We start from the raw sequence: 12372 nt of genomic DNA on the forward strand, positions 1-12372 counted from the left end.
TTTTGAGTTTCCACCAGTTTGTGTTTGTCACCACATAGTTGTTTGAATCCAGCCATAGGTGTAAATACTACAAGAGTGGTCTGATATGGGGGACTGGGTCACAGGTGGACTAATACCACCTGACCCCTCCATCCAGAAACAAATCAAGGGCAAAAAAGTGGAGCAGTGTGCAATTAGTTAAGACAATTGGATACCCTATCATTTTTAAAAGTACCCTAGGCTAATAACAGCAGAGGTACTTATGTTTAAAACCAGAAGTCAAGGCTCCAGAATACAGACATAGTTCAGTAGAGACCTCCTTGATGAAAAGTCAGCACCACGGTGAAGATCCAAAAATCTTAATTTTTTGGAACATGTTGCTAAAATCCAGCCCAACAGAGACTAAGGGCTGAACGGCGGAAACGCGTCAGTGTTCTATGTTGAGACCATATATTCAAATACACAGATATTTTTGGATCTTTATTGTGGTGCCCACTTTTCATTATGGAGATTTGGAAGATTTGCAGAGGCTTAGGTTGTGTGCCGATGTCCCTCTTTCGTTAGATCTTCTAAAATCAGGTCAAATGCAGATAGAAGAACTTCTAACAGCCAACTCTGAGACTTGGGACAGATTTATTGCCCAATGGCCAATTTGGTTTCATGCCTCTTCCTCTGAATTACTGGACAACAGGGTCCAGGGGCGGACTGACCAATTGGAAACTCAGGCACTGCCCGAGGGCCGGGGGTCAGTAGGGGGCCCCATGAGATGCCCCTGGTACCTTTTTCATAGGTTTTTGTGAGTTTGGGCAAGGACACAGGGGCCCCATGATCCCCTATTGCCCAGGGGCCCCATGAGTTGTCAGTCCGCCCCTGACAGGGTCTATTCTCTTCCGTCTTAATCCCCCTCCCCTTTATAATTGTAATAAACAGCATAATTAATAAAATCCATACCGCTACCTCAGACAACCTAGTTGCCCCCCCCCCCGGAGACATTTTTACAATTGGAAACAAGTAGAAAGGTGCTGCAACCTCTGGTGCAATCTTGAGATGGCTCTACAACCAAGCCATGATTAAGACCTGAATACCCGAAACACATTGGAATCTTTTATAGCTGTATTTCACCATGCTCTATAAAGGATAACCACTTTGCTGATACTTGCCATTGTACTTGCCTCTCTTCTTGGAAATTTACAATTGCACCCCAGATCAGGACCTTTTCCTATCCCCTGGCTCTATAAACCCACTCTTTCTTTCAATGATCTCCCTGTCTTTCTACCCCCCCCCCCCCCGCCATACTCCCCAAATATTATGAACAGGGCTTTTTTTCTTGGAGATTGGTTACAGGTATTCCCTCCCCCTCCTCTAAATCACCCTTTGCCCCCTACCCACCTCCAAGCACCATCCCTTGTCTCTGCCCCCTACCTACCTCTCAATCCTGCCCCTTTTAGAGAATGAAAATACAAGTATCGATTTGTGGTGCTCACAAACAAAAAAGTAAGATAAATAGATCCCCTGCAACTAGCAACAATAGACCCCCCTAGAAATAATAGATCCTCCCCAGCAAAATTAGAGATCCGCCCCAGAAACAATAGTTTCCCCCCAGCAACAATAGTCCCCAAGGAAAAAAAACATCCTCTTCCCCCAGAAAAACATATCCCCTACCAGCAACAATAGATCCACCGCAGCAACAATAGACAACGTTCAGCATCAATAGACCAAGAGCAGCCAGCAACAGTAGACCCCCCAACAGTTAGTCCCCCAGCAACAATAGATCCTCCCCAGCAACTATAGAACCTTCCCATCAAGACAATTATACCCTTAGCAATAATAGATTCCCTCCCTGATAATGATAGTCCCCCCAGCAAGAATAGTTCCCCCCAGGAACAAAATACCCCCTTCCCCTAGCAACAATAGATCTCCTACCAGCAACAATAGATCCCCCAGCAACAATAGACCCCCAGAAACACTACACCCCCAGCCTCAAAAGATCTTCTAGTAGCCAGCATATGTAGACCCTCCAAAACACTCCAGCATCCATTGCAAGTGCATACATTCAGTCCCTAATCCAGGAGGTGCAAGAACTGCATACAACTGCGTTCCAATCAAAAAAAGCCCTGTTTATGAGTAGTATAGTCTCTCTTACATCCAAAATTTCCGGAACTATTGTGACACCAGTTTATGTTACCATGCGATTGTCGAGATCTCAGTAATATATTATGATGCTTACAGTACCACCCATCCCCGATTCAAAATACCTGGATGGAAAACATTCTGTATATTCTTTACTTGAAAATGATAAATATACTGTATACACTATAACTCTAAAATCAGGCCAGATAATCCAACTAGTCTATCTGCTATTACAAAATACGTAACTAAGAAGGAGTGGGGGCTGCAGAGGTCCATGTTGGTAATACAATGTAGTCACATGACACTTAAAGAAGATCTGCTCTTTGATACACTTAATATACAATGGCATTAGGGGGTAATATACTGCCAATCAGCTGCCATGGGTGCTGATGTTACTGGAGGTTTCTGCTACCTTTGCACACTATGTGCTGTGGTGTCACCAGAAGTGGAAGCATCCCAGCCATTGTACAAGGTGTCCCTAAAGTCTGGACACAGCAAATGTAGCACCCAGTCGTGTGCTACTAGAATAGTATAGGCAAATCTATTGTGTATTACTCATGGTAACTGTATGAGTCTGTGATTAAGGTAGGGTTACTGCAGGTCAAGCTGGGTGGCTTAACAGGTTGGGATCCTATGGCCTCCACCTGGTTCTGGAGGACCATTGGAACCTTTCAGAAGCCAGCGGGCAGAAGAGGTGGAGACCTAATCTGCATGTTTGTGGGAGTCTAACCAATCCCAGGTTTGGAGGCCCTGGTAGAGTTGTGAACCAGCCCATAAATATGGGAGAGTCACGCTGGCAGGGGAGACAGGTAGAAAATGAAGTGCTGAGGAACCTGAAAGGGGTCCCCTGGGTCTAGGGGCGTGGCCTCCAGGCTGGGCTCGGGCTGGCTCAGGAAGGTCTGCTACAGAAATATTGCTAACTACATGTTTTTTTCTCAATATGCATTTTGCTTATCTGTCCAGACTTTAGTGACACCCTGTATTGTGGTGCCACCACTTTAGTCCATAGAAACTATCATCAAGATCAGGGCTGAGATTTAGTATTTGATGTGTCAACAATGCTGGCTACAGACAAATAATATATTAATGATAGCTACAAATAAAAATGTATTTGCTATAAGTTAAGGGGCATGTATGCTCTAACAGTAAACTCTTTTTCTGCTCCGTTCTGAGAATTTTTACATCTCATCTCATCAGGTATTTTTATCCATTGTTATAGTTACAAATTCTAAGCCCATTTGTGTGCTGCCCTTCTGCAACAGTGTTCTGTCACAGCATGGGTCAATGATATCACCAGCTTCTTGAATGACACCATTGGAAATTCCCTCTCAAAGGGAATATATTGCTATGCTTCAGACTTGGATGGACTTTTGGTCTCCTGGACATAGCAGGAAGCGGATCTGGTATTCATTAAAACGTAGGAGTATTTATTTTCTGCTATATATTTGTATCATTAATTGTACCTTTGAATTGCTTAAAGTGTCTGTAGTGCTCTAGGTCAGTGGTGGGCAACCTTTTTTTTCAACTGAGCCAAATCTCGCCAAAACCATGATTGAAATTTATTTTGAGAGCCACATTTTTAAAACTGAAAATACATCTCCCATATAGTAATTCATCCCCCATAGTAATTCATCCCCCATATAGTAATTCATCCCCCATATAGTAATTCATCCCCCATAGTAACTCATCCCCCATATAGTAATTCATCCCCCATAGTAATTCATCCCCCATATAGTAATTCATCCCCCATAGTAATTCATCCCCCGTATAGTATTTCATCCCTCGTATAGTATTTCATCCCCCATATAGTAATTCATCCCTCATATAGTATTTCATCCCCCCATATAGTATTTCATCCCTCATATAGTATTTCATCCCCCCATATAGTATTTCATCCCTCATATAGTATTTCATCCCTCATATAGTATTTCATCCCCCACAGTACTATTCCCCCCCCCCCTTCTAGTAAGCCAAGTCCCCTGTGTCAATTCACTTACCTTTGCTCCGCGCGTTCCTCTCGCTGTGTTCCCGCGCCGTTCGGGTCTTCAGGGCGGACTGTGAGAGGAGCCTAGCTCCCCTCCCCTCACGTTCGGCACGCTGCCCCGCCTACACACATCCTGACAGCCACATCCGCGGGCCGGATTAAAAGGTCCGCGCGGACTTTTGGGGCGGCCAACCGAGAGGAGGCAGGGGAGCGGCCGACCGAGAGGAGGGAGGGGAGCAGGCGCCCGGGACACAGAAGAGCCGCATTAGAGTGGGTAAAGAGCCGCATGTGGCTCGCGAGCCGCGGCTTGCCGACCACTGCTCTAGGGTTTTATCCACTCTTTAAATTATTGTATAATTGCTACCATGAGGCAAATAGTTATGAAAGAGGTTCCTGTGTTTTCAAAAATTTGATTTTGTAGGTTTTTATTATGTAGAGTATTGCATGTATCTGTTAATGCAAAACAATGTGTTTTTGCCGCATGAACTGATGGTCTGCATTACTGTGGTGCCTTTTGCTTCAAAGGGCGTCCTTCTTTAGCATCTCATGAGTTGCAACCAGGGCTGCTGTTAGAAACCACGGGGCCCCATACAGCCAACCTGAAAAGGCCCCCCTCCAAAAAAAACAAGAAAACAAAACAGTTTACTATGCTTAAGTTATGAATGAACACAGTGAGTGGTCAGTACTGATCACTCATTATGTTCAGTCAGGAAAGAAAGGAGCTGGTTAATGTGACATATTTACTGGACTCTCCCCCCACTCTCCATCCTGAGGAATCCTTTTGTGTACTTGCCGGTGGGAAGGAGAGGAGGGAACACGGCAGCACTGCAGGGGAGGGAGGTTGGGGGGGGCACACAGAAGTGCTTGAGCAGCAGGGAGAAATGTATGGTGCACAAGGAGTGTGATGGGTGCAGTGTGGGGGCAATTCTTGGAACTGATTCCCTGTATGGCTTTCTCTGCAACAGCTGAAAGCTGGTGGGAGGGAGAGGAGAAGCAGCCAACATCTGATTCACCCAGCTGCCTGGGCCCCCCCGCTGGCCAGAGCCCCGTACAGGAGGACTGGTGGTACCCCCTTATCCACTTCCCTGGTTGCAACTGTTGAACCTTGTTGAATTCCTGCATAGGTTTGACTTTCCGAAAGCTTGGCCAGCTATGGTAGGTCATGCATATGCCAACACCCACAAGTTTCATGTTTTTTATGTAGTATTATATAGAAGTGAGAAGTGCTGTAAAGGTAAGAACAGGTAGGTACTTTATGGCACCTGCTACCGCCTAAAAACAGTGGCCAAAAAACAAGGAATAACCAGGCAACTTGCTTCATTGCCATCATGCAGCATTTGCCTGGCTAACATGGAGGCATTTAGGGGTGTCAGTGAAGTATGTGTATTGGGGCTTGAGTAAGATGCTTTAGGTGACCCTAACATTCATCTAGAGCAGTGTTTCTCAACCAGGGTGCCAGAACACCCTGGGGTGCCGTTTGTTTCCCCACCCCCAGGGTGCCACAAGCACAGGACACAGATTGACCCCAATCCATTGGCATGGTCGAAGGCCAGGACACATGCTGTCATTTGTTGCTTTAGTAATGGCCAGCTGACTTGCCCCATGGCAATTCATGACTCTAAACCAGGGCAGGCAGCTTGCATGGTCACCTCCAGAATTCAGGAGAAGATGGAACTTGGCCTCCTTCAGACCTCCTCCTCCTTCCACCCTCTACCACTCTGCTGGAGCCAAAAGGTAGGGCTTTGATGTGAAGAAAGGACTGTGTGATTGGGGGCAATGTGATGGGGAGGCCTGTGTAAACAGAAGTCTCCATGATGGGGGGCTTTTTGATTGGGGGGGCTCTGTAATGGAGGACCCTGATGTGATGAGGGGACTCTGTGGTGGCTGAGGAACTTTGATGATGGGAGGGGGGTGATGGGGAGGCTCTGCTTTGATGGGAGACTCTGATGTGAAGGGGGGACTAATTTATAGGGAGACGATGTATAGAGGGGGCTCTGTTGTGATAGAGGGGCCTCTGACATGAAGGGGTGATTCTTACATGAATGGGGGACTCCGATGTGATGGGGAATTCTGATGTGATGAGGGCCAATGATGTGAAGAGGGACTCTGATGTGATGGGAGGACCTCTGATGTGATGGGGGCTTCTGAATAAATGGCTCCCATTTTAGACTGTATCACTACAATATACATAAGTGGTTCTTGAAGTTCATTTGGATATTGGGGCAAAAAGGAATGATTTATATGGCGTTGCCCAATATCCTAATATGAGGAATAATTCCATCAGTTTTGGATTTGTGATGGAATGTAATATGTGAATACCTTCTGTCATACAAAGACTCTACTATGCTATGCACTGGTTCAGTGGGGGACTTTTTGGTGGCTTTTATCTCTTCTCACCATAACCTTTGAGGTTATACCTTCACAGCAATCTTATTTATTTAGTCTCAAGTCTATATGTAAGGCAATCTAGGAGTATCTAACCTGCCTTGCCTCTCACCGAATTATGGAAATCTCTAGGAGACCCAGGGTGCACCTCTCATCCCAAAAGCTCAATGCCTGTTTATCTACAGGTACTAAATGTCTCTCCCTTCAGATCCCAGTCACAATGCTACAGATAACCATCTTAGGTCTCTACTCAGATTATCAATATTCCATACCCAATGTCTGCACACTGACTTCTCCCCAGCAGCCAAACCCAATCCACCAAGAATGGTTCAATGCACCTAGGCATACACCTCTAGTACCCACAGGACACGTTCTTATAAAGTGGACCGGTCAACTCTTCAGAAGTGGTATCGCTTTTCGGCCTTTTGGCTAAGATCAAGTGTAGTATCTGTTCTTATCAGTGTCCAGTGAGGGTGCTCCACGGCCATTCTAGCTTTGTGGGGATGGCTGGTTGTATAGTACCCCTGCTGGTATGATGGGGGTCCTGATGGCTATAATGGGGGGAACAGAAACCGTGGTGCCCACGAATAGAAGCTGGGGCCCGGGAGTAATTCCCCTTTGGAACGTCAGAGGGACTCAGTACCTCCTGATTTGGACGGATCTACCTTGTCTGGCCAGGGGTCGGGAAGGCAGAGAGTCCGCAAACCAGTGCCCCCTGAGTAGTCGCCTCAGGGGTGCCACCAGTAGCACCTGGGTGTGGGACCCCACAGTGTGAAGATGGCACATGGTCACTGATTACCACTTTTTCTGCACAGCGCCCTTAGGACCAGGCCTTATGGCTAGGATCAGGGCAATTTTTGCTACAGGCCTCAGGGCCTGGTCTGTGCACTATTTGGCACAACCACTTTTTTATTTTTTATTTATTTAATTTATTGCACCTCCCACATTTTGTCACTTTTTCTTTACTTATGTGTGTGTTTTCTCACAGGATGGAGGGTGTGGGTCCTCGGGCCTACCCTGAAGTCTAGGGGGAGGATGTGTGGCCTTTTGGTTCCTTCCTCCCCTGTCCCTAGAGGGTTTTCTCTTCGGGAGAGCCCCCTGACCAAGTACTGGGTGGCTGGCTTTGGCTGGACACAAGGAACGATGGTCCACCAGGCCTTTTGGCCAGGAGGACCAAATGGGAACCTTGTCCCTGTCAGGAGCTTCGTGCCCCGGGGGATCAGGGTAGTGGTCCAACTCCTTCGGGGGTAGGACAAAGCACACCCCTAAGTGCACTTTTTCGTGTGGTGTTTTGCACTTGCACATTTTTTGTGAACACTTACAGGTTTTTTCGTTATCTGCACGTTTGCGGACTTAAAAAAAAAAAAAACTCTTGAGAAGTGTTTGTGGAAGGTGCGCCTGACATTGTATAGTGTATGTGGTCTTCAGACCACCTGTAATAGTTGTCATGCGCTACATGAATGACCAATATTTGGGGAACACTTCATAACTAACATAATGCTGTAGAACTATTATTAGCCAGGCAAACATAATTTGAAGGAATATGGCTCGGCTACCCCTTGGCTACATTACAAATGTCCGGGTACCAATCATTTTCCAATAAATGTCCTGGACACATTTGTCTCAGGGAGTAGTTCTTTTCTCTGGATTTGCAGAATGATGAGCATCAGTCACTTTGATTAAGATTGTGTGTATATGCATAGAGAAATAGGAAGGAGGGTGGAGGAAGCGTGGGATACTTGTAGATTCTACTCAAACACAGTCCTTAGTCTTCTGCACGTCTTTCTAACCTTCTGGCTCTATTACTCATTGGTCTCTACTGGCTAAACTTGTAAACTTGACAACTAAGGCTCTAGTGGTATCTCAGTCTTAGAATTCAAGGCAGTTAAGCAAGGTTCCTCTGTTACTTTCCTACTTGTGTCTCTCCACTTCCATGTGGAGGACAACCATAGTCTGCTTCCTCTAGGGCAGAGTTTCTCAACCAGGGTTCCTCCAGAGGTTACCAAGGGTTCCATCAGCGATAAGCAATTTCTGCCTCTCAGATAAGTACCACTGACACCAATGATCTTTTTAGGTATCTGTAAAAGGGAGATTCTTCCCAATGACCACAAATGTAAGGATCAAGCTTCTCAGTGACCATCACACTAAAATACTGTGAGCTGTAAATATAATAATTATTAGCAGGGGTGTTAAAAAGATTGAAAAAAGCTGCTCCAGGCCCTACATAGTAATCCATAGCAGCCAGTATCTTCAAGAGTTTCTTCAAGGAAGGTAGATCCCTGCAGTTTCACAGTGCAGGCCCTACAGACTAGAATCAGACATCATGTTACAGCAACATTTTCTCAGCACAAAAGTCCAGAAGATACATTTTATGCTTCCCTTTAGATCCACGTCACATGACTGCACCAATCTATTTTGAGCCTGTCGGTAGGGCAGAGGGTAGCTGATGACAGGGCTTTCTCCATGTTTTCCATTGACTCGCTGGGCGCCAAGTGTGGGTTACATGCAAGGACTACCCTTGGCACAAGTGTATTTACCACAAGGCAAACAAGGCATTTGCCTAGGGCGGCATTTTTCAGGAGGCAGCACTGCCCCTTCGGAAGAAGGGACGGAAGAAGGGATACATGCGGCATGGGGACCTGGTGGGTTCCGAGAGAGACTGCGGGTTTCATGATGGTGTATGCACAGCCCGACTCTCGTTCCCGGGGATGTCCGGAGCTGCGAAGGTGAGTGACTTTCTCTCTCTTGCCGTGGGCGATGGTGGCTGGTGTATGGGGGGCAGTGGTAGTAGAAGGCTCTTTCAAGTGGGGGGCAGGGGTGTTGTTGGTCAATGTCAGGCTCTCTCTGCGGGGGAGGGGCGCTGATTTTTGTGTTGCCTAAGACAGCACAAAACCTAAATACACCACTGACCCCTGGGGTGGGTTCTTCTGGGATACACTTGGCAACTGTAACAGGATCACTCTACTTCACACATATTGGGCACCTTTACTCTTGCGCCATTTCACCAATGCCCTGGGACAAGGCTGATGCTGTCATGAGGGAATACTCAACCTTAAGGCAAGCCTCTACTTTTAGAGATGATTGTACACCATACACATTTGCACCATAACTGTTCTCCAGTTAAGTTTCGGTTCCCTGTGTAAATGGACATCTTCCCACTGATATATGCAATTTGGAGGGGCACGTTGAGCCTCTTCCGCAACCACCTGTCCAGCATTTTCCACTACCGTTCTTCAGGGCAAACCCCAAGTTCTAGTAGCCTCCTACATCATGCCAGTTTTCCAGATGGTGTTAGCAGTGAAGCGGGGAGCTACGGTACTCCAGGACCAAAGGTTCTCTCACTCCGGACCACTACCCCGTTTTTTTAGGCACAGCAGCAGTGGGGTTGAACCCAAGGAAGTCCGCACAGTAAAAGACCCAGGAAAAACATTAACCCCCAGATCTCAGGTCTGGGGCAGCACTTATCTAGCTAATTTACAACAAGCTTACAAGGCAAACAGTCCAGGCGGTGGGCCGGACCCGTCTGCCCTGCTGTGCAAGGAGCTGCTACCAATCACTCTTATTGTCCTAATAGGCTCCTAGCTGCCTATGTCACCGATAGCACTCACCTGGGAGCAGGGGCGGACTGACCATTTTGGAGGGCCCGGGGTCAGTAGGGGGCCCCATGAGATGCCCCTGGTACCTTTTGCATAGGCTTTTTTGAGTTTTGGCAAGGACACAGGGGCCCCATGATCCCCTATTGCCCGGGGGCCCCATGAGTTGTCAGTCCGCCCCTGCCTGGGAGTGAGTAAGAGCGTTTGATTGACAGTAACTCCTGCTATCATTGCTTTTCAGGGCAGAATGGTCACGCCTGCCGCCTCAGCTGCTCAGATCTGAATAGAACTAGGCAGAGTAAGCCAGCTTTTGGAGATTGCAAGCAAGCAAGTAGAGGGCACTGGCAGGATCAACAGGGATTTTTATCCAAAATCATTGTATTAAAAAAAAAAAAAAGCACAAAATGATATAGAAATGTATTGCAGAGACAATAATGACTTTTTTTTTTAGGTATACTGACACTTTAATAACACCCCCCGGCATGCAAAATCAGCCCCCAACTATACATCCATAACACACAATGTTATCTCTAGCACACCCTGCTGGAGAAAGCTCAACACAGCACGTGACTGAGATAATCCACTCCATGCTTACAGAACACTCATGCTCACCACACACTTTACAATCTGATTCACAATCTGCTTTAGAGCTACCATTAACCATGTAGTAAAAAAAAGAAAACCCTGTCTGAATAGATCCAAATGGATTGGATAAATTAGATAGGTCCATCTAAGGTAAATCTAAAGTTAATTGGACAAAGAATGTGGTGTCAGATCATAACATGCAATGTGACCCTATGAGACACGCAGCTACGCTTTCTACAAGATCACAAAAAAATGAATCTTGGAAAGTCCTACATGCCTACTCTACCATGAAATTGAGAGCCTGATTTTTGCAGTGCCACATGTAGGGGGAGCTCTAACACCCTACACATTGTAACATAAATCCTCATTGGCTCAGTGAGGTGCAGATTAAAATGCAACTTTACTGCCCCATAAATGTTCTAGATAAGGAGGCTTGCTGAGAGCTCAAGCGGCAGAACGCTCATGTCTGAATAGGTGAAGCATCTCTCCGTGTTTTGTTCTCAGGTAAGACAGACTTATTTACTTTCAGAATTATCATCTTAATATTGCAATATTTGTCCTGTGATGGCGTAGCTGCGACACATTGTTGCAGCATTTAGTAGTAATTACAGCTTTTAATTCTGTCCCCAAAATGATTTTGGCCATATGCATAGACACGGACTGTCCCTGAATTCCAAATGTGCCGTGAGTTTGCCACTGAACCACTGTATGTCCCCATATAAGGACCATAAATTATGTAATATGTCTCTGGTCTATGACTGTCTCTGGAAACACACCCCAGTCTCCGACTCCTATAGCATGTTCACAGTCTCTGACAGTCCTCTGTATCATGTCTGCAGTCTGTGACCACCTGTTGTATCATTTCTGCCATCTTTGACCTTCTCCTTTATTATGTCCACAGTCTCTGACCATCTCCTGTATCATGTCCACAATATAGGATCATCTCTTGTATCATGTCCGCAGTCTCTGACCATCTCTTGTATCACCTCTGCAGTCTCTGACCATCTCTTTTATCACCTCTGCAGTCTCTGACCATCTCTTTTATCATGTCCACAGTCTCTAACCATCTCTTATATCATGTCTGCAGTCTCTGACCATCTCTTGTATCACATCTGCAGTCTCTGACCATCTCTTGTATCATGTCTGCAGTCTCTGACCATCTCTTGTATCATGTCCGCAGTCTCTGACCATGTCTTGTATTATGTCCGCATTCTCTGACCATCTCTTGTATCATGTCCGCAATCTCTGACAATCTCTTGTATCATGTCTGCAGTCTCTGACCACCTGTTGTATCATGTCTGCAATCTTTGACCTTCTCCTTTATTATGTCCACAGTCTTTGACCATCTCTTGTATCATGTTCACAATATAGGATCATCTCTTGTATTATGTCCACAGTCTCTGACCATCTCTTGTATCACGTCCACAATATTTGATCATCTCTTGAATCATGTCTGCAGTCTTTGGCCTTCTCCTTTATTATGTCTGCAGGCTCTGACCATCTCTTGTATCATGTCTTCAGTTTCTGAACATCTCTTGTATCATGTTTGCAGTCTCTGACTATCTCTTGTATCATGTCTGCAATCTCTGACCATCTCTTGTATCATGTCTGCAACCTCTGTCCATCTCCTATAATATGTCCACAGTCTCTGACCATCTCTTGTATTATGTCTGCAGTCTCTGACCATCTCTTGTATAATGTTTGCACTCTCTGACT

At 46.0% G+C, this 12372-nt stretch overlaps 1 protein-coding gene and 1 pseudogene across 1 annotated transcript in view; both read left to right on the plus strand.

Moving 5' to 3' along the window:
• The first annotated feature begins 6887 nt into the window (after positions 1-6887).
• On the plus strand, positions 6888-7049 carry LOC149459120 (U2 spliceosomal RNA; annotated as a pseudogene).
• A 4005-nt stretch (positions 7050-11054) lies between these two features.
• Positions 11055-12372, plus strand: part of LOC149459121 (uncharacterized) — a 29534-nt gene continuing 28216 nt past the window's right edge. The window contains exon 1 of the mRNA XM_089681581.1: positions 11055-11160. The gene's annotated coding sequence lies outside the window, so the exon portion shown is untranslated. The remainder of the gene's footprint in view (positions 11161-12372) is intronic.

The sequence above is a fragment of the Staurois parvus genome, unplaced genomic scaffold (genome assembly GCF_062004578.1).
Source record: "Staurois parvus isolate SC_StPar_1 unplaced genomic scaffold, SC_StPar_1.0 ptg000272l, whole genome shotgun sequence".
Classification (NCBI taxonomy): Eukaryota; Metazoa; Chordata; class Amphibia; order Anura; family Ranidae; genus Staurois; species Staurois parvus.